The sequence below is a fragment of the Hetaerina americana genome, unplaced genomic scaffold (genome assembly GCF_022747635.1).
Source record: "Hetaerina americana unplaced genomic scaffold, ioHetAmer1.1.p SCAF_1, whole genome shotgun sequence".
Classification (NCBI taxonomy): domain Eukaryota; kingdom Metazoa; phylum Arthropoda; class Insecta; order Odonata; family Calopterygidae; genus Hetaerina; species Hetaerina americana.
In genome coordinates this window covers 73,109,628-73,134,543 of record NW_027286069.1, presented here as the reverse complement: position 1 = coordinate 73,134,543, position 24,916 = coordinate 73,109,628, and the positions used below count along the sequence as shown (strand labels likewise).

Here is a 24,916-nt window from a genome sequence, read left to right as displayed (position 1 = left end):
TCGTGGAGTTGGTATACTCATACGAGTTTGCAAGTTCGATGTACTGATCCCAAAAAGAAAACGCATCCAGGCCTATATAACAGTAGCATTTTTAGGCCATGCAGTTGAACCTATCAGCCCACACCTTCAGGTACGCTGCCATTGATTTCAAATAAAGGCTGAAAAATGTACTTACTTACATCAAAAACCAATTTCTCAACGTCAGACATATTATTTTTAAAAGTTCAGACGATTGTCAATTGCTATTTTCACACTTTGAATGCCAAACGTGGCATTGATCTTGGGATCGTAGTTCAGCGTGCCATGAACTAAGCCGCGGGCGAGATTGACTGGCGAAAAGCTGGTTCATGCGCTGAAAGGTGCAGTGGTCGACCGCCTGCATATTCGGTCAGATTCGCATGTAATTCCATTTAGCGATCATATTGACACGCGCAATATGAAACGCGAGTTATCCCAGGTGAACCATTCTCTAAGCGCACGAGAAAATTATTCAAGTGGCGTACAGCGTACTCTCGAGACTTGACAGAATACGCCTCATTCAACTAAATTTCGAATCTGAGACCAGACCCAGGACACCGAGAGACACAATCTTTGCCCGGGGCATTTAACTAATCTCTTTATCCTCAAACCCTCACCTGTGACCCACCTCTCTCCCAAACCCTACAGCTGCTTGAATTTGTCCGCCCGCAGGTTCTCCTTGCGCACGCCTCTCAACAAATGCGACCCGTCTGACACGTCCCTGCACATCTCCGTAACTTTCAATTCCACGTGTGCAGCGCTGCCTTTAGTCTGTCGAATGAACCATTCACTTTGTCCCTCGAGTCGAGCCAATGTGCATCGTGAGGGGTATCGGGAGAAGACCAAGGACCGGATTCACCAGTTGAATCCATACGGTAAGCGTTAATTTTCGTGAAAAGTATGATTCCACTAATATTCACAGAAAAGCACCAATTAGTAAACATTGTTGTGGCAAGAAATGGCGTCAGGAAATTAAAAAGTGAAATGGAGTAATTAAAAGTTGGTCATGATGGTTCTCATTTATCCTTTTTCTCTTCCAGCCACACCTCAGAAGAGGAGTTGCAGTTGTGCTGAGGTCACCAGTCACCAGTCTGCGGTGAGGTTTCCTGCCGAATGCCATCGGTGAGTGAAATGAAATACTTGACCTTCGCCCCCAGCTAATTAAGTGCTGAAGTACATGCATCATTTGTATGTGCGTCATCTCCGATATATTCAATGTGCACAGTTAATACCATTTCTATTCTCCCGTTTCCTTTGCTGTGGATATTTAATCGGTTGGATACTAATTTTGATTCACCAGTGCAACCTGGTTATGCTTTGAATGTAATGGTTTTTCTCTAGTTAATTCACTTTTAGTATTCGATTCTTTGATTCTGAAAATGGCAATAGAGCTTCTTTGACCCCGTAGTGAAAGGCACGGATATGGGGAATGGGAAAGAAGGGCGTTCAATCTGACAGGCCATGGGGTACAGGGGAGTTGAAGCCTCCAGTGCATAGAAGGAGTCGAGGGACGATACTTGCTGGTTTAATAAGTGTTTTGGAAAAAATAAAAGCATTAATTTGGATAGGTTTTTCGACGTAATGTGTTCTTAACTTAATCACTTTTCCCATCGTTTCTTCAACATTTTTAACATTCCAGAAATTAGGATTTCGGAAGGTCCTCAAAGTAAGTAAATTTGGACCTCGTTCGACGTGAATCGTTTGCCCCGGAGCCATTTTTTCAAGGTTGTCAATAAAAAAGTCACTGGGCGCAAAATCTGGTAAATTCGGTGCATGTTGTAATATCGAACTTTAATTCAATAAGTTTCGCTACAGAAACTGCGCTGATGTGCACCCGCGCTTTGTCTTGATGGAAGATTTTTTTCTTTTCCCAATGACGACGGTTTTTTTTGATTTCTTCGCCCGAAGGGTGCAATAACGACGCTTAGTACTCTTCATTTATCGTTTATCCTTTTTGTAAGTAATCGATGTAGATGATATCCAAAAAATCACTGGCGACCACTTCGTCGGCCGATTTCATCGTCTTCGCTTTCTTCGGAACCGGATTGTCTTTAGAAACCCATCGTTTTGACCGTTCCTCGAGTGTGGTATCCATGTTTCGTCTCACGGGCGCAGTAAGTCGTCAGGATCGCGACGGAAAAGCGCAAACTAGCCTCCGAATTGGCCGCACCAATTGGGTTTATTCTTCAGTGAGAGCAAGGCCATCTTGCCGCGATTTTTTTCACGCCCAATTTTTCGTACAGAATTTAAAACATTCTACCTTGTGATATGTCTATGGCCTCAACTATTTCGCGAACTTGGATTCGTGGGGATCGAGATGGTGCGGGGGCTAACGTACTGGCTTCCCACCCTGAGGGCGTGGGTTCATATCCCGGCGGTGTTGAATATTTTTCAGAGGTATCTCGATCCCTACTTGAGGTGCTTTGTGGAGGGCACTTTGAGTGAGTACGCCGTCCGTCGGATGGGACGTTAAGCCGCGGACCCCTTGGCGCCTTTCGTAAAGAGTAGGCTAATGCCGACGCCGGGTTTCTCTCCACCCTTCATCCTTTCCTGTCCTTCCCCTATGGCGCAAATGACCTTAGCTGTCGGTCGCCTCCCATCAAAACTACTACTACTACTTGGATTCGTGGATCACTCAAAACCAAATCTTGGAGTCAACCATTAAAATTCCAGTGGACTTTTAATGGTTGATATTGAAAATGGTTAAATGGAAAAACTCCCACTGAACGTCCAAAGCAATATTTATCATTTGTGGATGCGCGGCCACTTTCCGAGGGATGCACTGTGGTATTTCCCTGAATGGGATGAAAAACATTGGATAGAAAAAGATATGATCAATGGTGCCTCAGGTGGAAAGGGAAAGAGAACATGTGGCCTAATTGGTAAATGAACAATGCAATACGCGGCGTATTTTTTCTTAGTTTCACTGAAAGTTGACTTCTAACGGTTTACTCGATTTGAGTTGTCCACTAGTTTCTCATCAAAAGGATTTATGTAATGTTGTAAAAAGTTCTCCTTTCTCCTTTGAACAAAATAAATTCGAATAAACTGTAACTTTTTTGGCACTTTTTGTTTTGATTTGAACTTTGAGATTAACTTTTTATTAATACTGGAAATATCTCTGTTATTTCCAAACTATAATTCTATTAAATAATCGCCGCTCGGGCATTTTCATTTTTGCAACCATTTATTTATAAAGATATATGTATGATAAGGAATAAATTTGCACAATATAACCACTGTACATTAATATCTACATAATGCAATAAAGGGTGCATATTTGCGCAAATTCTAATGCTCCGGGCATTGAAGGAACTACGATTCCTAGGCTGTAATTTGTTATTTCTTAATACTTTTTTCCTATTTTAATTTTAACTTCATCGGTGTAGATTCTTTTTTTAAGACTTCATTTTAACCTTTATTCCTCACATTAATTAAAGTTATTGTTGTTCGCAAAGCGAAAGTGTGACGCTGACGAATATTGCCTTGTATGACGTCGACGAATCTTTTGTATTTGCGGAGAATCAATGCCCTTAATGTTAATCACAAAGTATAATTATTTATTTAGCATTAATCCGCAAATAGCACTTTTTGGCCTTCACATCGGACTATTAACATTGATAACAATGGACAAAATGACAAAAACCAGAACCCTAGGTGGAGGAAAACCCACTCGGGCAGTAATCGACCCTTGAGTTGGCAGACGAGGACGGTACCCCACCGCCACCGAGGCCGGAATGTACGTATACCGGCCGGCCGGTATGGATTCGCCTTCATAGAAACCCTTTCGACTCTTCCTTTGTCGCCGGAGTGTACACAGTAGTCGCCGCATCTATCTTGCTGAGATTTTGTTCACACCCAATTTCAACGCTCAACATTTCAACCGACTTACGCATCTTCCCTTCCATGAAATCGCATCAAGAAAAAAAATATTCCCACGTTTCAAAACCAATTTTCGATCAACTTACTCAGATTCCTCCATACCTGATTTCAGTCGCTTTGTATTTTGATTCACAAATCCCCAAGTTACCATTATATCTGGATACTCCGCGATACAATAAACACGTAGGTACCCAAAAGGATAACTCAGAGGAAATCCAATGTCTTCTAGTAAGAGTTGCCCCGAAAAGCACGTTTGCCTTTTTCAGAGAATTGTTCTGGCAAAAAATGGACGCCAATTTTGGCAATTCAATTCTCTCCAGTAAATGTAACAGTAGACATTTATATTTAGGTGATGAGTGGGCCGCGTTAGTCAGCCAGGCGCTGGTTCGTGAGCTATGGTCGCCGCGGATGCGGACGGATGCTTCCGAGGAGCGCGGATGGATGCTTCCGACTTGCGCGGACGGAAGTCGAATGCGACGCGCCTTCTGCACGCACAGTAAATAAATCAGTGTCTACGATCAGTTGGACGAAATGATTGCGATTGATCCTACCTTCCTTGAAGGTAAAACTTGAGATAATGGTGAGGGATTGGAATGCAGTGGTAGGCGGAGGCAGACACGTGAGTGAGGTTGGAGAAAGAAATCGCGGGGACGATGGGGGCGTCGTCGGAGGGCTTCGGGGATGTAATTTGAACACCGCTTCAAATATTTTACCAAGCGCAGCCAAATGGCGTCTTTAAGGGCAATGGCGCTCCTGGCTCGGAATATAGGATTCAAGAAAGATAAACTAAGCATTGTTTTGCAGAGAACGCGGGTTCGAAACCGCAAACTGAAATGATGGTTCTGTGTCATTTTCTGTGCTGCTCAAATGAGTCGTTAGAAACGTTGGCAGAGCATATTTTATGAGAACAATTTCAGTTTAAAATAACTGTCAACGATAATTTCCGCATGCACAAGCTGCTGAAGGAGCTAGGTATATATTGCAGACTTTTCCCTAGGTTCCGTTTGGGTATGCGCTGTGGTTGGGAGTGTTCGGAGCGTCGGTAGCCGAGTGGCCATTACGCTATTGATTAACCGAGCATGAGTGACCATGGCGAGTGTTGACCACATGCCAAAAATATCCTGCCTTAATTGTTCCCAGTCCTGTCAGCATGTACTACGACTGAATCCGTAGGACCCTCCGATAGGGTTCGAAGTACGGTGTGTACATGCTGGTAGTTGGGTCAATTGAGTCTCTTAAGATGGGATATTTTGCAACTTTTTAAATAATGTAATATTTGATCCTATTGCTTTTTTATAAGTGGAGTAAGATGAAGTGTGGACTAATCTTTTATCCGTTGTGCGTATTTTTTTTCACCCTCCAGTACAGCGCACCGATTTCACGCTTTCTTGTGAACTCGTATTTTAGCACAACCAATGTTTCTTTCATCCTATTGGTTTCCCGTCTCCCGTCCGTTTATTATTCAATCAAACATTTATATTTATTCTATATAGCTCTATTTTTACGTCCTTCCATTTCCCTTTCTTGCCTATCTCAACTATTCTTAATCAAGTTAGATTTGAGGGGAATGGACACAAGGGTACAGCGATAATTCCTTTGTCCCTCCTAAGAAAACACAACCCAATATCCTACTCCACAATATTCTCGTACATTCAACGATCGAATTAGTCCATAAAAATTCTTCCTCCCACCTTTTCCTAAACCTCAAAGTAGTTATGAGGGGAGGTTCTCTAAACCCAGTGCCTAATATGATCTCATTTCACTTAATGCCCTTTCTATCTCGGCATAGAGTTAACCTGACCCAAGCAATCCTTATCTATATCACATTATCTTTCTATGTCTGTATTAAGAGAAAGATCAACAAAAATAGCCTTTATTGCCTTATTCTAAATTTAACAACTAAAAACAGTGTGCATCAGAGTAAGATGATGGTCTGATTAACTCAAAACTTTCGACATACATCAAGGATTAGTTTCACCTTGTATTATCATAGCCATATTATTATTAAATAATGCAAACCTTACGGCAAAACATAGAGGAAAATGCCTCAGACCCTGCCTTTTAAACCCTAAAACGGTAACTGGGGTGAAAAAACATCCCAAAGCGGGTTGAAATCTCGCGCTAAACGAAAAGGGATTACGTTTACGACTCGGGACCTTTACCATAAATCACGTCAATCAAATTGTCACGTAATTTTACATTAAAAAAGGAAAAAATGAGCCCCCATAGGACTCTCATAGTCATAATGGGTTTGAGATACGAATTTTTTTAAATTGTCACCCCACGTTACCAGAGTAGTAGTAGTATTTATGGGAGGCGACCGACTGCTGAGGTCATTTATGCTATTAGGGATGGACAGGAAAGGATGAAGGGTGGACGGAAGCCCGGCGTCGATATTAGCCTACTCTTAACGAAAGGCACCAAGGGATCCATAGTTTAACGTCCAATCCGACGGACGGCTTACTCACTCTAAGTGCCCTCCACAAAGCACCTCAAGTAGGGATCGAGATGCCTCTGAAAAATATTCAACACGTTACCAGAATAGGGTGAAAAAAATAACATTACCTTTCTAGGGTTAATTAACATTCACAAGACTTGTAATCATGCTGCCCAAGTTCTTTATCAAGGAGTTCCTCTATGTAATCCTTCCATCTCACTGAATCTTCTCAGGTTCAAAAATAGTTTTCATGACTGATCTTTTAATGTTTTCAAGGAGATCCCCCTTTTAAATTACTGATGGTGTTCTCACCTTTCTGTACAGTGCTTCAATTACACTCTTTGTCTGTTTCCTCAACTTTTAAACTTTCCATATGGTCGTGCCTTCCCACATACTTCTCGACCTCTTTCCGTTGTTAGCCCGATTTTTTTATTCAGCTGCTTAAATTTCCTTCTGCCTAACTCTGTATTTTCATTCCTTCTCTCTCGTCTATCTCATTAATCATATCGTCCAAAATCTACTGTTTCCTTGTACGAGGGTTGTTATTTATAGTTTCTGCCTAGAAATAAAAAGACAGTGAATTCACAGAAAATTAAATTATTGTTGAAAATGGCTTTATTGTTTTTTGAAGTATTCTCCATGATAATCCATACACTTTTGCATGCGCTCGAACCAATTTTCGTAACACTTTTTCCACTCCGATTGAGGTACCTCCAAAACATGGTTTTGAATGCATCAACTGCTTCTTCAGGCGCAGAACAACGCTGGCCACGCAATTTTGTCTTGATAAAAGGGAATAAAAAAAAGTCATTTGGTGCAAAATCAGGGCTGTACGGAGGATGACCCATCGATTCGACGTTTTGGCCAGTCAAATAGGTAGTTTTTTTCAGCCGATCTGAGAGAGTTTGCATTGTCATGATGAAGAATGATCCTTCGTAGCCGCTTCTTTTTCCGTATTTCACCAAGTACTTTTGGCAAATGCTCGTGTACCATCCAAAATTCGCGGTTCCACGTTGCTCTAACGAAACGGTTGCCAGTTGTTCTGAAGAAACAGGCGATCATTGGCTTCGGTGTACTCCGTGCACGAATCACTTATTTCGGATTTGGCTCGTCTTGGAAGACCCATACCCGGCGTATTTTCCCGGCGAATAATGTTTTCCAAGATTATTCGGATCTCCCACCGGGTCCACGTTCGTAGGTTTGCCGACCTTTCGATGGCCGAGTCGTCCATCGTCTTCAGGGCATGTCGTTACTCAGGTATTTGGCCTGAGTAACGACATGCCCTGAAGACGATGTGTCATCCACATACCCGAAGAAACATTTAGGTTTGAGAGGGGCTGATATTAGGGCATTTTCTTCGAAATCTTCCATGAAGAAGTTGGCGATCACAGGAGACAGGGGAGATCCCATTGTCACTCCATCGGTCTGCTCGAAGAACTCGCCATCGTATTTGAAGTACGTGGAAGTCAGTGCGTGGTGAAAGAGATTCACCAAACTATATAAGGCGGCCAAATACCTGAGTAACGACATGCCCAGAATCGATGGGTAGTAAAATTTTGTGGTTGCGAGCCTGGAAAAGACATAATTGTTGATGAAACTCGCAGAAGACGCTCGTTCTCTGCCACAGACGATAAACATTGCAAACAGCAAATATTTCAATATTTCATATTTATTCAACAGCCAACATTACTTTCTCTGCTAAAGATTATAGTTAACATATCAATTGAATATCTTCATTTGAATCTGGATAGCGTGAGCCCAATGGTGATGTGATATTAATAATTCAATTTTGTAATTAAATCTCCTAGTCCACTACTTGATGAAGTCATTGCATCATTGATTTCCATGTGCACACTTTATTATTTCAAATAAGTGCATTGATCAAAGTAATAAATGAAAGACAAATCATTTGATGAAACATTTTGCTTATGAAGGTCTTTTATTTTCAACTTATTCACAACTGCTCCAACATAATTATTTTTTTCATATTTACAGACCGTTGATGGATCTTAAGAATCACAGTGCAAGATGGCCGATGCTTCTGGGGGTGAGTAATACATATTTTTACTTTGCTTTAATTTGAGCCAAGTAGTATCACCAATGTACAAAAATTCTTGTAGGGTATGTAAACATAGGAAGATAACTGGAAATATCCAAGCAAGCCATATAATATTTGAGAATGGTTAATATCTTGAGCCTTATCATATGATAGACAATTAGGAACTTAAATTTTGAAACGAAATTGATTGGGTTAAATTGGATCAGTGGGAAAAATTATGTCCAGAGGCATGTCAGTCAGTCTGTATCGAGATGATTCTGAAAATATAAAAACTTTACCAGAAAGGAAGGCATCAAATTGAAGCAAAGATTAGTGAAGGCATGCATGAAGAGTATTCCAAAGACTTGAGGAGGTGAAGTAGTGCCTGAAGTTGTGGGAAGGCACATTTGAAGAGGAGTCTGAAGATGGAAGACCAAAGGCATATTTGAAGAGGAGTCTGAAGATTGAACACCGAAGGCATATTTGAAGAGGAATCTGAAGATTGAAGACTGAAGGCATATTTGAAACATGAAAATGAAATTCAAAATCACCTATCCGTAGCAAGTTCACTTTGCCCACCCTCATCTTTACTTAATGCACCAAATAACATTCTAAAAATTCCTTGTGGGTAAAATGAAATCTTTACTCCTTTCGATCCTTAAGTTAGGATGATAAGCATAGATAGGAGATTTTTAAAATGTGGTAGACCATGGAGAATGGAGAAAAGTTTACAGAGAGAAAGAAAAATGGAAATTAATGAATAAGATTGGTGAAGAGAGTAAGCTAGCTGCTCCAGAAAATGGCAGGAAAAGAAGATATAAGAAATATCAAACAGTAGTGTGATGTGTAGGTTGTGTTAGAAAGTAGAGGACTGTGGATCGGAGTAGACTGAGAAGGGAGAATAGTATTTTTAGACAATATTAAGGCAGATGAACATACTAAAAAATTATATAGAGTAACAAAAGAGCAAGTTTACACAATATTTTGAAGTAATAAGTCATTAGGAATCATCCCACAATCTCCCTTCGAGCAGGTAGAATACCTTGAAAGGAAATCACAGTGTTTGACATCCCGTTTTTTGCACACAATAGTTTCATTCATTAATTATTAACTAAATGCATAAAAGAATTTCACTCATGATGTCAAACAACATGCGTGATTGGATGGTTGGCATCATTCAACCACTATTTAAGTACATGAATAATCTTGAGTAACAATTGTAAAGGTTAAAATTAACCAAAGATATTTCTGATAAATTTAATAATAGAGGATACCTATCAGTGTCAATAAAGTGGTTGAGGGGTATTTGAGGGGTGTGTAAAAAAACAGGTGAGATGAGGTTCTCTGGTCATTTGCTTCTGAATTTCTGAAGATGACATTCAAACAAAAAATACAGCAATGCAAGTGCTTATATTTTGCATGATGATATGGATGAGAACAATATCAGCTGTGGTTGTCTGCTTGAAATGTAGTAATGAAAGCAGTTCTAGCAAGCTAATGAACTCACTAGAAGCTAATAGTAATTTCAGACCCCTCTGCCCCCCCCCCCATCATGGATTTTTACTGTAATATAAAGCAACTTATTTGACCTGTAGGATTTTTTAAACTTATAGCCACGATTCCTACGTTACAACATCATTTTCAAGGTTTTACCGATTTAGCAATTTTCCTGTTTCAGTCTGCAAGTCAGTTAACCGGTGATGATGACCTTGTAAAATTGATACTTTGTTTGGAAAATTTAGATTATTATAGAAGGCATGAGCTTGCTCTTTCCATTAAAAATTTCACTTTTTCCACTGAGTTAATCCTGTAGGCATAGAAAATTTAGATTGTGCTTATTCATCCTTGTCTCTCAACTGCAAATTAATTACATATTCTTTCATAACCCTCAGAATTCTCAGCCTCATTCAATTTTTTCCATTAGCTAATCAAGGGCCCAATATCTGCCTCTTTGACCCTGACAGTCATCCTTTATTTTTAATTTTGCAACAAAATTTCTATAATGCATGTTTTTATCAAACAAGTGATGGGATTATTATCAAGAAAGTACATAATAGGTAGAAGGCAATTTTCATGCCTCTAAAGTTTTTCAAAAGCAGCTATCAGTAGGTACAAATTGGCATCAAAGTGTGATTAATCATTTTTTAATGAAATTGGCATGGTGCCTTCCTTGTGAATATATCGATCACTGCTCTCCTTTTATTTTTCTGAGTTATTCTATCATATAGATTACTCATTGCTTGTTACAGTCATGGAACATTTTTTTGAGAGTACTGATCTTTACTAAACAAAAGCTTCATCCATTCTTACAGCGTTATGATTTGTTTACCATTCATTGTCAATTTGTGTCCATAGATTATTGCTCGTGGCCAAAGAATTTGAGAGAAGACTAGGCAGTCACACACAGACATGCACACTTTCTTTTTAACTTCTGGCGTGACTTGTTCCTATTTCTACCTCTGTTGCAATTCCATTGCTAATTTCGTTGCTGTCATACAATTCTTAAAACCATCATCATACAATTGGTGTGCCATGTGCACCTGGTTTGAGTGGGACATTATTCCTCATGAGTAATTCACTAAGAATGGCCTGATGCTTACATTTTCACCCCTCATTGCTCTGGCTCTTAACATTAAATTTTCCTTTTATAATAGGCCATCATATTCCCTGCCTTAAAATCATTTTCTTTAAAAGTTGATGTTTTGTCTAAGTACTCCATTTCAATCTTTGCCACAAAGAGTCTAATGTAGTCTCAAAACAATTTCTTTGTAGCTAATACCTGCTTTTTCAATTGATGTTTAGCATATGACTCTTAGCTAAATGATATTAGAGCACGTGACATGTTTCAACTCCTCAATGGTGTTCTTCTCTATTCTCATAACAGAGTCATTAAGCAAGACCCTGTATCCAAAATATTTTGCCAAGTTTGCTACTGTCGTAATGCTTAAATCTTCAACATACTCCATCATATCCCACTTCCGTATAAATAATTAAAGTGGGAATGATATGGACTACTGGCTCTTAGCAGTATTTCACACTGTCCTAATTTCTTTTCCTGTACGGCAAGGACAATAAACATTTTGTAAAGGAAAATTGAGATTTTTTCTACAATAAACAGTTGCTGGAACACATGTATAGTGAACAACTGCATATATTTGCAGCAATTTCTTTTCAGTGAATTAAGTGAAACAACCCCAGTAAGTCAATAGGAGCTGGGCAACCAAACTCCACAGTGAAAAAAAGTAGTTATGCATCCATACATACATATACATAAAGTGCACAACTTATTATTGGCATAAATTTCAGTTTTATTTTAGTATATCCATAAGGTTTTCAATAATGTACTAGTTGGCCAGATATCCGTGTTTCACTAATTTCCATTAGGACTTTGAAGATTGGCATGGCCTCTTTGAGTCTACTATCATTTTCACCATAATACCCTCAAACGCTGTTGTTTGAAACCACTCATTTCTGATGAAATTTCCCTAGTTCAGTGATGCTAATTTCTTTAAATTTACATTTAATCACAAGAGTATGTGAGCATTAGATTTAGGAATTAGATTCATATACCTAAACATGTCAGAACCTTCAAGGCTTGTGGAAATGGTTTAATATTCTACAATTTGTACATGTTTTCCCCTAAGGGTTGGCCCTCAATGGTGATTTGTTTCTCTTTTGTTGGATTGGTTTTGGAAAAGTCATGAACTTTTATTAGCTCTTCTTTTCATCACTTTAATGAAGTTATTCCTGCATCCTTCATCACCTGAGCCATATTGTATTTTGCCTCTGGCCCACTTCTCCATCTTAACCCCTAAACCACACCATTGGGTTGCCATTAGGATTCATGAGACCCATGTCTAATTGTAACTCAGATTTTCTTTTCACTGTGCTCTATAATGTCATCCCCACTTCACCCATACTATAAATTATCTCTTTTATGCCACTCTCTCTACCAAACTTCTTTTAGCATATTGATAATGCCAAAATTTGAAGTTATCAGTTCCCCTTCTTCCTTCTCTATGGACCAGATTTTACACCTGCATGAGAGAAAGCTCCAAACAGAAACTTATTAATTTCCCCCTTAATTCTATGCTAATATATTATGCTTTTGGGGCACTTTTTCTCTGGCTGAATCTCTTTTTGCTATTGGTATTGATTCTTATTTCTCTCAACATTATTTGTTGTTATTGATCCCAATTATTTGAAATCCTTTTACACTTGTACATTTTTCCTTGTATCCCTACATTACCCTTATCTCCTCTGCACACCATTCCCTTTGCTTTTTTCAGTGGTAATTCATGTATTCCATTCCCATAATGACTCATTCATAGCTTCCTTTGTAATTTGTCATTCTTATTCACTTTTACTTATATTGAATTATCACCCACAGATTATATCATATCTATCCCAGTCACTTATATAAATACAATGTCACTTAAACACTTACTCTTGACTCTGAAATGAATCTTTGATGTACGAGTTCAGGATTGTGACGTGGCATAGTACTGTATCTGCTGGCTCACACTCATTCGAAGACCTTATGTTACAAGCCTTTTCAATAATTGACAAATTCCATGTAATCATTGTCTCTAAATTTCCTACATTATATACACACATATGCATGCACACTCATACATGTATTCCTTCTGCCTTAACATCTTGTGGATAGCATCTCAGTTGCTCGACTTTGTACATACCTTTTTAATAGTCCCTCCATCTTCTTACAATTTCATCTTTAAGCAGATGCTATTTTCACATCTGGTAGCAAAACTGACTAAATTGTTTCTATCTGTGAGGAAGCATCAGACAAATTTAACTCAGCTCCATTAAACATGGTTTGTATAAAAAGTATCAGGAAAAGTTTTTTAAAAATGGATTTATTTCAGATATTGCTACAATGTCTCAAAATTCTTAAAAATACATCCCTTAAGTGCGACACACTTTGGTCAGTGACTTTTGCATGACTCGAAGACCCCTGGGTAGGTGGCTTCTGGAAGGTCCTCAAGAGTATCCATGCAAACTTTTTTGATGGCACTTAGGGTCACATGGTGGTGTGTCCTTTAAGGGAGGATTTCACTTTTGGGAATAGGAAATAGTCTGCTGGTGCCAAGTTGGAACTGTAAATGGGTTGGGGAATTGTCGCAATGCCATTGCAGAAGGTCTTCACTAGCAAACACTTGATTCTCCAAAATGACCTTCGGGATGAGTTTAGTGCAGACCTTTCGTATTACCAAATTTTCAGTGACAATGGTATGAACCGACATCTGTCACTGTCATTATCCATACCAATATGATCTGCGATCATGCACACACTTATCCAAAGGTCTGAATTCCTCACTTCACGCACAAGTCAGCCAAAAATTGTTACCGATACTCTTATGCAAACCTTAGCATTAGTTGATTGGATTAACATATGGCATTATCATATTATCCTTATTGTCTTCAGTGTTCACACCTAGTCTTTTCACACCATTCAGTGATTTTCCATAACTGAGTCTATCAATGGCTTTTAAACAGGGCTTTTTAACATCCTCAGGTTAATATTACCATTCCTTAACATGATCTAATCTTGGGCTTCAGAAATATTTCAAAGTTAAACATTAATACGAGGGTCATCCGGAAAGTAGTACCCGTTCGTGCCGCATGAAGTGCTGATGACGCGAGTAGCCGCTGGACGAGGTCAGATAGCTTCAGTGGCTTGTCTGCCTTCTCTGAGCCAAGTTGCGTGACGCTAGCATTGCCTGTGTTGTTTCTGTGATTGTTTACAATGTTTAAAAAAATTGAGAACGCCGCCAGTTGTGAAGTGAGGGCAGTGATTAAATTCCTCAATGCAAGAAACGTTCGCCCATGTGATATTCATCGCCAATTAAAGGAGGTGTATGGAGACAATGTAATGGACGAGTCGTCTGTTCGGCGGTGGTGTCGCAACTTCAACATGGGGAGGGGGAACACACACGACGATGAGCGTTCGGGGAGACCGTCTGTCATTACAGACCAACTGGTGAGCTCAGTTGACGAATTCGTGAGGAACGATCGGCGCGTCACAATTGATGACATCTGTGAGCATTTTCCCAATGTTTCTCGAACAATTGTTCATGAAATTGTTAAACACCATCTGCATTATGCAAAAATTTGTGCAAGATGGGTCCCTCGCGTATCTCAATGAGCTGGCGGCGAAGGACTATGCAGCAGGAATACAGAAACTTGTCACACGTTATGACAAATGCCTTAATTTGCTTGGAGATTATGTTGAGAAGTAGTTTAAAGTATCCTCTTTCAAATAAAATTTTTTATGTTTGTTAATATTTACTTTTGTGTCTTTATTTCACGAACGGGTACTACTTTCCGGATGACCCTCGTACATCAAAATTCAATCTTTCTTTCATTGTATATGGGGCATTTAATCATTAGCATTCCTTGTATGTAACCCTTTTGAACCAAAGGTACTGATGGGTAAATAATATCTCTTGCTAAAGACAGTCATCACCAGTTTAGATATTGCAAGAAACAGGAATTTGTTAATATTTAATAATTTGAGATTTTAATTCACAACTAAATAACAAAATGGGAAGAAATTGAGATATCTCTTCCAATATCAAGTAAAAAGTACTGAAGATCAATTGGCAAAGGAACCTTTTCATAGTGGAAAGGAAAAAAAATAAGCGAAATATATTCATCAGCATCCAGATCCAAGGCAAAGGCACAATTTCATTCTTGTAGGTTTTATTCATTTTTTAGGTTACACATGTAGTTATTGATAAAATACCCACTGCTTTCATAATCATTCATAATTACAGGGAAGTTGGCATTTAGAGGAGCTTTGATGTTCTGGCAGATACACGTACCTTCAGAGAGATGGAGAAATACTATCCTGAAAGAGTAGAAAAAGAAAAATGAGAGGTTGCAGTAGTATATGAATGGTTGTTTGCATTTAGGAGGGTGGGAATAAAGCTGGTTTAGTTAGAAATAGGTGAGTACACTGTGCAAGGGCATCTGCAGCAATTAAGACGAGTATTACTTTATATTGCCATGAATGTTAATAACCAAGGACACCGCATACACTTCATATTACAGCTCCCTATCTAAAACATCCTTCCTTCCGGAAATTGTAGATACCAATCAGGCTATCTTGGGAGGTTATAGATATAGGTTGAGATAAATAGAATGCCATTGAAGAGTTCCATTCCTATTTAAGTCTAGTATTAATTTCTATGGCCATGAATCTCTTCTACTAACTATCCAAAATTACAAGACATTTATTATTTGCAAATCAAACCATCATAAAAATCTTTTAACAAACAATAATTCTACTCTGATTCAAGTTTTGGATCACTTTTAAGCAATAAAAATCATGATAGTATGGAAATGAAATTATGAATGTGTAAAATGATTCGAAGGATTCATGTTTTTCTATGTAGATGTTTTGCTGTTTTGTTTGTTCTTGGCAATGAAAATCAACTAGGGACCACTTCTGACATTCTCTTGTGCACAGCATGCCTAAATATACCTCTAGATCTATGTCAGATCAATATCATTGTTCACCTACATCATTTTTATATCAATTAATTACTCTTTTTTTTGGATTGACACTTTTATTGCATATTTGAAACACAAGCTTAAACATAATCATTACAACCATATAAACCTGTTTTTAGCAGAACCATGGATAACACCTCCTGTGAACCACTATTGGTTTCTCCAAATAATTTTCATTTTCAAGGCCAAACACAAGGATACCACAACTACTTGACAGAAAAATTTTCCCTTGCTTGGACTATTTTAAAGTTTTTCTGCTAGGCAAAATGGAGGAATCATGTTGAAATCATCAATTCTCCAGTTTATGCTCACGTAATTTTTACATCTCTTTTATTCAGGGGTGGAATGAATTCAGCATTCGCTCCACTCTCCTGTCACCACACCTCTATTAGAGGGGGTGGGTTTGTTGATGTTTTATGGGGATCTCATATGTAATCGTCAAAAGCACTATAAATTCACATATCGACCACGATAACCAAGGCAAAAGAAAGGAGAGTAGAGCTAAAATTTTAGAGATTATTCATGTTCTTTTTTCCGCCAAATTGGCACATCCTGGAACATAGCTACCCAAGTGAGCTTGAAAAGTTATTCCAGCACGCTTAGACAAAGAAAAAGAATATGGCATATGAGAGGATTTTTTGGGAAGGCTTCCTCAGATCAGAGTTACCTTTCTTTTCCAAGAAAGGGAAAGGCAGTCCTATGTGAGGTCTTCAGAACAAATAGTTTCATTATGCATAGAGCTAAATGCTTCTCAGGGTCATCGATAAGAGGATGAGAGCAGAACAAATGAATACTTAAGGGATGCTATTTTTGGTTTCAGGAAGGGGAGAGTAATGCATGATGCCACTGCAGTAAAGAGTTCACTATTAGAGAGGAACCTAGAGAGAATTAAGGACCAATTTTTCTGTATCTTAGATTTTGGAAAGGCATTACATGGAGTGAATATGGTAGAAATAATTAAAAAATTGAAATAAAAGACTCCATTAGAGGGATAAATGAATTATCAGCATCTTGGGCAAATGTTATAATACTCTGGTGGAAGTGACAGAGAGAGCCCAGATGGACAGTGTTTGTATTGGGAGTAAAGCAATGGTATATTACCACCTCTGCTGTTCAATGTATATGTCAAGGAATGGCTAAAGAGGCATGAATAGAACTGGAGGTAGGAGATAAATTCAGGGGGTATTTATTGATACCATTTGGGTAATGCAGTGTTTCCCAAACTTTTTCAAGCCTTCTTGGATCCATAAACCTACACTCAATGCCCCCTAATCAGTAGCTTTAAAATGATAATCAAAATCATAGAGCAAAATAACCATATGAGGAACATTGAAATAATTAAATTAAAAACAATGGCTAATCAAATGATTATTTATATTCCAATAGATTTGTAGTTTTATCATCACATTAATACAAAAGAACTAATACACAATGAAAGGAGCTTATCCATATTAAAAAGACTTGGTACTTTTCCACAGATTTTCAAGTACCAAGTCTTTTTAAAATGGATATGAAATACTTGCATGAAGTGAAGCCTGAAACAGTAGAATATAAAAGGAGCTTGGGTTAGAATATACTTTTTACATAAAAATAAATTATCAAAACAAATAATGTTAAGAAAGCTTTTTTTTTATAAGTTTACATGTCATTTTTCTACTTAACTTAAGCAATTATATAACATAAATATTTTCAATTTATGAAATTAGAATAACTAACTATGTTTTGTTACAATTAGTTAAACAATAGAGTGTCTATTGACTATGGTTTTTCATGGTGTAGAAATCATTTCATGAGATTCTATTGCCTAATTTAATGACATATTTCCATCATATAAAATTTTAATGGAATGGATGGGCTTGATGGCCTGATAAAAATTTTCCAATGTCCAGTTTAATGCCACTTAGCAGGAGTTCATGCCTTCGAAAACCTGAAGTCTGTTTCACTGCTTGGAAATAAGCTGTATGACTGCACTAAAACCATGTTCCACCAAATATGAAGTCAGGAATGCAAGCAGAAGTTTTATAACCACAATCCATAATTCAGGATAATGATTGGAAACCTCATCCCGTTACCAAAACTCATGATAATTCATCTTAAACTTTGGTTTCAATCCAATGTCTTTTGTAGTCCAATTAATTCTTCCTCTAATACTTTAACTTCCTCAATATCTAAAAATGGATTTTATCACCGTCTGGAAGAGAAGATCCTCAAATCGCTGCATCATATTTTTATGCAAGGTGGCTAAACGGTCCAAAAAGACTCTCACCACAGATTTTGCCTTCATAAGGTTGGTATCGTTTCCCTGCAATTGTAAATTCACTTCATTGAACTTTGCAACTAGTTCAGACAAAAATTCAACATCACTCCTAATCTCTTTAAGGTTGCCGCTGAGAAAAGCATCTTTTTCCTCAAAAAACTGCTCACCATTGTCAAAAAGATTATAGAAACACCTTATACAATTGTCTTTTGATAGCCAACAAACTTCTGTGTGTAGTAACAAACATTTGAAACCTTCATCATTCTCATCACAAAACTCTCGGAAGAGTTGATCATTAAGAGCTTCGGCTTCGATTTTGTAACTGCTGTAATTACAATGTTTAAGGACTTGTGAAGGTGATCACTCAGTATTTTAGCCATTAGATGTTGTCGGCGTTAGTTATTTGCCATTAGTTATTTGATTACCATCACATATTTATCAACCTGAATTTCCTATTCACTCATTATTGATTGCAACCCCTTGACTGACTGACGAACAAAATCTTAATCATCAGGGAACGTAAATGATTTTTTGAATACCCCACCTACTTTCATTCTATCTTCGGTGCTTCCCATGCCTCTGAAATAATTTCCTCCTGAAATACATTGAGTAGCACAGGTATTAACGGACAATCCTGCCTTACTCCAGGAATAGCAAAAACATTTGTTACATATTTTCTCAAGTATTCAATGCAACCATGGAGACGACCAGTCATTGACAGAGCTGTCGCAACAGCAAGTATGTTAGTAAGTGGATTTTTTTGTCCCCAAAGAACTGCTCCATGATACAAAACATTGAATCTCCTTTAATGTCTGTTTCTAATTGCCTTGCAAACAAAACTCTTGAGGTAGATTTTCATTGTTAATACGCGCCTAAGGCAGAACACAGATTATTTATCTGGCGAAGTTGAGTCGTCCAACTGTAATGCAAATTCTGTTGTTCTCAGGATGCTGGACAATATATCCTCCACATTTTTTGACATTTCATCTATTCATCAGTGAACTGAAGTATTGCTCAGGGAAAATGTTTTTATTGTAGTATCTGCAGAAAAGTACTCAGGACTTTACTTACTGCTAGTAAGATAACTTCTTCACCAATTTTATGTGGCTTTCCAGATTTGGCAATTTTGCATGATGCATGCAAACCATCAGTGATATGTTTTGAAGCATTACACAACACTATCAAAATTGTTGGCAGGTTTTGCACTCTGTCACGAAATGACTGAAAACATTTTAAAATAGTCTTTTCTGTTTTGTCTGGATGTGCCTTTCTAAAATGGTCAACTAGTCTGGAAGGTTTCACCGCCTCATTTGAGAACACCCTTTCGCACAGTAAGCAAATAGGCATGTGATTGTTTAAAAGGGACTCTGTAAATCCGTACTTAAGATAATCCTCATTATACTGTTTACATTTCTTCTTTGATGAGTCATTTTCAGCCATTCTGTTTCTACAATAGAGGTTTAAATATTAAATTTTGTTAAGATAAAATTGAATATATATTAACTAAATAGAATACACGTATGAGATAATGATTGGACGTGTATTCAATCTTAAAGTGTTTGATTTTTAAATTTGAATTACTAATAATCCTATGGAAAACATCAAAACAAAATATTTATGTGCTTTTGGCATAATTTCAGACATACATAAGCAAGGCTGATACATTTGTTTGTTCTGCATACCTGGTATAAAACAGATTTATTTATGCATTATTTTGCTCTTGAACGGTAGTAATTTTACTTCAGCAAACTGAAAATATTATTTCAGTGTATTTGTTTTATATAAATATTGTACATTTGTTATACAAATGCAACACATTTATCACGCGAGTGTGAATTTGAAAACAGAGCGGAGGGAGTTTGTGCCCACATGCACCTTTGCCGTCTTTCATGCGGAAACCAAACACTCGTCTGCAAAGTAAGATCCTCTCAAATTCGATTTATAATACTGGTCTATTCAGTTGAGGGTGAAATAATATTTCTTTGGCTCCTATTCTGTCATTATGAATCTTATTAGTCCATGTGATTCCCTAAATTGAATTCATAAGAAAGGCAGTTCAAGGGACTGTTGCGGTGAACTTGGTTTGGATTCAATTTTTAGATTCTTGAGCGTGCGTTGGTTCAACCAAAGTTTATTCCATAGCAAGGCCACCTTTTCATTTGATGGTATATTATTAAGAATGTTGAGAAGAATTTTTTTTAACTACTCAATTTACTCGTGAAGGCAAAATATTTCCAAAATTTTCTTTTTATTCAAAGAATTATTGTGAATATTACCTATTGTTTGAAAAAGTTATTTTTCAGGTAAATACTCAATGACAATAAAACCATGACTTAGTTCAGTGAACCAGGAATTTATTTAATTGATATGTTCCAGACAAAGGGAAAAAGTTCAATCGTATGTATACGAAGTATGAGAGAAAAGGTCCTCTTTTTGAACTATCTATTACCACTTCATGAAACATTAATTATGTAATGGCCATTTACTTAATTAATTTAAGTAGTTCATAATATAATTTGCCATCATAAAATAATACAAAGAATTATATGGTAGTACTATAACAAAAATGACGACATGCGATGAATGAAAAATAACTTATCAATACAGCCTTGATAATATCGTTGGAACCAAATTGTTTGGAAAATGATTAGTTAGGTAAATGTTTAATATAAAAACACCGAATCTATTTATCAGATGAGCTGATTCCTTTCTGGATTCACACCCGTTATATTTAGGCTAAACCTTTCTGCCAAAGTACTTAGTGTTGTGAAGTTATGCCAACTGTACAATAAATGAGCTTAAACCCCTTCAAAAGTTTCCCTTGTACGAGAAAGGCTTGGAAATATTTTTCAACCGTTCTTAATTTAAATGTAAGTAAACACATTGTTTCCTGCATCTGTAAGAACTTTAAACCATGTAAACTTTGAAAACGAAGCTTATAAACAGAGACAAAAGGAAGGTTACCGACCCTTAGCAAATGCCACATTGTCAGGACCCTCCAGTGCCCCCTTGCCTCTTTTTGCCCCATAGACTAGAGCACCACCCCACGGGGGGGTGGTAGCACCCATTTTGGGAACCACTGGGGTAAATGCGATGATCAAGTTTTTAGTCAGTCAGTCATCCAAGGTGCTGCTGGTAATGCTGAGTGCATTGTAAAATTAGAGGAATAGATATGGGATTAGAGTGAATGTAAACAAACCGGTGTTATACCATTTTCCAAAACTAGAAATCAAGATAAATATTAAAATGGAAGTTTCTAAAATAGAACAGGGTGAATATTTTACCTATCTAGGAATTGTTGTGGACCAAAATGTTTGATTTAGTAGGGATATAAGGCCAGCATTGAGTTAGGCAGTAAAGATTTCACAAGGAGGAAGAGTTTGATGGCTGGTACTTTGTGTAACAATGTTAATCAAAGGCTTGTAAAGTTTTCAATATAGAGTGTAGTTATGCATGATCTGGGAAAAATCATTGAAGCCAGTTAATAGGCATAGATAGGAGATTTTTGAAATGTGGTTGTGCAGAAGAATCTCTCACCTCCTACCCTAGTCCATAGGAGTTTGGCTAACATTTGCCTATTTCAGTATGATAATTTTATGGGTTATTCATCCTAAGGGGTCTCCTGCTCCAGAAAAATTAGCAACATACTTGAATTCCTTGCGATTCTCTGGCATTATGCCCCTGCATGGAGCAGTTTATAGTCATGCATCAAAAACATACAAGCTGGAGGGCATTGGTATATCTGAGTATAAATTATAAACTTTCATCTAAACTATCTATGGTTTATTCAATCATGTAACTCCCTTTCTGGCCCTATTTTACTAAATGGTGCTTACAGACCCTTCAGTATGTGGCGTGAGTGACTACCTATTTTCTAAAGGTTTTTTTATCATGGAAAGTAGTTATAATAATTGCATTTGTGCATAAACATACCACATTACTCACAATATAGCCAAATTCACTGCAATGGGATTTGCATAGGCCATTCTTATATATTTCAATGAGTGAAGGGAAATGGGAGTGTTATCTTGATCACAATAAAATGCAGACATAAGTTAAAGACTGAAAAAGTGTTCATGGAAAATCCTTGAAAGTTTTCGCTCCTCATCTTTGTTTCATTGTTTTACAGAATATCTTATATTATCAAAACAATGTTTAATGTTGGTCGCTGAAATTTCTTCTCTCTGTAGTTTGACACAATTCTAATAATTATCAACCCATCTGGTAAATCTCTGACATTTCTCAACTATTCTTTTCCTCTTTTATCCATGGATTTGGTCCATTATCATATGCCTCACTTATTCATAAATTCTCTTAATTTCTCTTATATTTTCAAGATCTTTTCAAAATTTTTTCAAGATGTCCTCCACACTTGGCAATCCTCTGCTATTCCTCCCTCACTCCCATTTTCCCCATATCTGATGACAGTATGTCAATCCTATGCAAATATTCATATGTGCAATACACAAATATTCATTAATTTTTGTCTTTAGGATCTATGGCTGTGCTAGTTTTGTCAAAGATGCATTCTCCTGCAATTGGAGAGAAGAACTTAAAACTGTCTAATGTACATTTCCTGCTCTATTCAAAGTTCTCTATTACTTGCTGTGAAATAATAAGTGTGTGGACTCCTAAAGTAAATGTGAGTATTATTAGCTTAGACAAGTTAAATAAAAGAAATTTAACAGTCACACTAGCCTAAAATTTCTTCAAGTATATCGATGCATCAAAAATCATTCACAGGCATTTTAACTAAAAAAAAGGTGTGATAGTCAGTTCAAAATCTTTAATATATTATAAGGCATGGAATTTGACCATATAGTCCCCATTTAACCTAAGACTAGGTAACCATTTTTTCAGAGATAATCACCTAATTCATCTCAATCAAAACTCTTCCTACTCTGCAAAAGCATTTGTCATTTCCTGGGTAATTATTTCTTTTTAACTAAATTTCCTTTTTTTAATTTAGAAAGAGGCTTTCAAATTATCAGCTTTATGCTATTCCTCTTGTTGAAGAATGTTTACCTCATTTAGTTTGTACATGGCAATGATTTAACCTCTTAAATTTACACCCTTGTGAGAAATGATTGTGTTTCTATAAATGAATTGAAGCATTTTTTCAAAAGCAGGTGAGGGTTTCCATGTTACTTAATATATTTATGTATTTAAATATGAATATTTCATTAATATTGGTATTATCCCTAGGAAAACTCATCTTTGGGCTAAAACTATGAAAAAATTCCTGGCTGTAATATCATAGAAACCCCCCCCCCCCTCAACCTAAACTTTGGGTGCCTAATGTAATTCCCTAATTTAGAATTATAGACGTTCTCTTAAAATATATGTTCCTCTCATTGCAGCTATATCCTAGGCAGCACCTAGGATGACATATTCCAAAGGTTCTACCTGGGATCCTCCGCGCAAGATGAAGATTGATGGGAAAGAATATGAAGGAAAGGAAATGGGAAATTCTTTTGACAAAATAAAAGTATAAAGGAGTTGAAATTACATGAAGATGCCTGTGGTTATATTTTTTAAATTATGCCAAATAAAAAATAAGATTAACAGATGAAAATTGATAATTGGAAATCTTTATTGGATGATTCATTTACCTACCTATTTAGATACCATCCCCACCAAACCTACCTTCCTTAATAAATGAGCATTATTACCACTGCTCAATTCCTGTTTTTCTCTCTAGTTCTCTCCTAAATATATGGGATTTCAGGTATTGCCTAATGAAGAAAGTTAAATTTTCACCCCATAAAATCTATTTATATTTTAGTTAAAAATCTACGAGGGTCATCCGGAAAGTAGTACCCGTTCGTGAAATAAAGACACAAAAGTAAATATTAACAAACATAAAAAATTTTATTTGAAAGAGGATACTTTAAACTACTTCTCAACATAATCTCCAAGCAAATTAAGGCATTTGTCATAACGTATGACAAGTTTCTGTATTCCTGCTGCATAGTCCTTCGCCGCCAGCTCATTGAGATACGCGAGGGACCCATCTTGCACAAATTTTTGCATAATGCAGATGGTGTTTAACAATTTCATGAACAATTGTTCGAGAAACATTGGGAAAATGCTCACAGATGTCATCAATTGTGACGCGCCGATCGTTCCTCACGAATTCGTCAACTGAGCTCACCAGTTGGTCTGTAATGACAGACGGTCTCCCCGAACGCTCATCGTCGTGTGTGTTCCCCCTCCCCATGTTGAAGTTGCGACACTACCGCCGAACAGACGACTCGTCCATTACATTGTCTCCATACACCTCCTTTAATTGGCGATGAATATCACATGGGCGAACGTTTCTTGCATTGAGGAATTTAATCACTGCCCTCACTTCACAACTGGCGGCGTTCTCAATTTTTTTAAACATTGTAAACAATCACAGAAACAACACAGGCAATGCTAGCGTCACGCAACTTGGCTCAGAGAAGGCAGACAAGCCACTGAAGCTATCTGACCTCGTTCAGCGGCTACTCGCGTCGTCAGCACTTCATGCGGCACGAACGGGTACTACTTTCCGGATGACCCTCGTACTTAGAGTCCTCAAAATTAATAAACTCATGCAACATAATAAATACATGGAAAAAAATGTAGGTTTAAGTAATATGTTCACAACTGAAGGTGAATCAAAGCTCCTGTAGCAGTATTTTTTAGTCTCTTCGAAAAGAAACATTAGCTAATGAATCCTGATGCTAAGAGTTACTTTGAAAGGCTTACTTTGAAGTAATGA

General features: G+C 37.3%; 1 long non-coding RNA gene across 1 annotated transcript; it reads left to right on the top strand.

Moving 5' to 3' along the window:
* Window positions 1–1,057: 1,057 nt before the first annotated feature.
* LOC139686060 (uncharacterized) lies at window positions 1,058–23,613 on the top strand. The gene is made up of 3 exons (XR_011700292.1): window positions 1,058–1,140; window positions 8,333–8,384; window positions 23,529–23,613. It is a non-coding gene; the product is annotated as an uncharacterized lncRNA (long non-coding RNA).
* The last annotated feature ends 1,303 nt before the right edge of the window (window positions 23,614–24,916 follow it).